Raw genomic sequence first — 436 nt, forward strand, 5'->3', positions numbered from 1 at the left:
GGGCGGGGCGGGGTGGGGCGGGGCGGGGCGAATCTATCACGGAAAGCCTCTCTCAGGCGGGCAGGCGGGTCGGGGTGGCGGCGTTTCTAGATCAGCTGCTGCAGGATCTCACAATGAGACGCGCTGCAGCAGTGCAGCCTGCCTGTGACCTTTTCTCTAGCCGACATACGCGAAGCACCTAGAACCTAGAGAGGCGCTCTTTTTTAGGGGGATGGGTGCTCCTCTTGCGCTTGCTTAGCGAAGGTCTTCGACGAATAGCGGGGTTGTAAAAGACGGTCTAAGAAAATAGGGCATTTGAAAGATACGTGTGAACGTCGCCGATGAGATGGGACCTTGTGTGTAGTGTCGTGTACTCCTTGTGCTGTGTTGGCCGCTGCTAATACGCTGCCTTCTCTTGCTCTCTTCACACACACACACTCTCAACACACTCACTAAC

The sequence above is a fragment of the Frankliniella occidentalis genome, unplaced genomic scaffold, assembly GCF_000697945.3.
Source record: "Frankliniella occidentalis isolate FOCC.00 unplaced genomic scaffold, Focc_3.1 Scaffold388, whole genome shotgun sequence".
Lineage (NCBI taxonomy): Eukaryota > Metazoa > Arthropoda > Insecta > Thysanoptera > Thripidae > Frankliniella > Frankliniella occidentalis.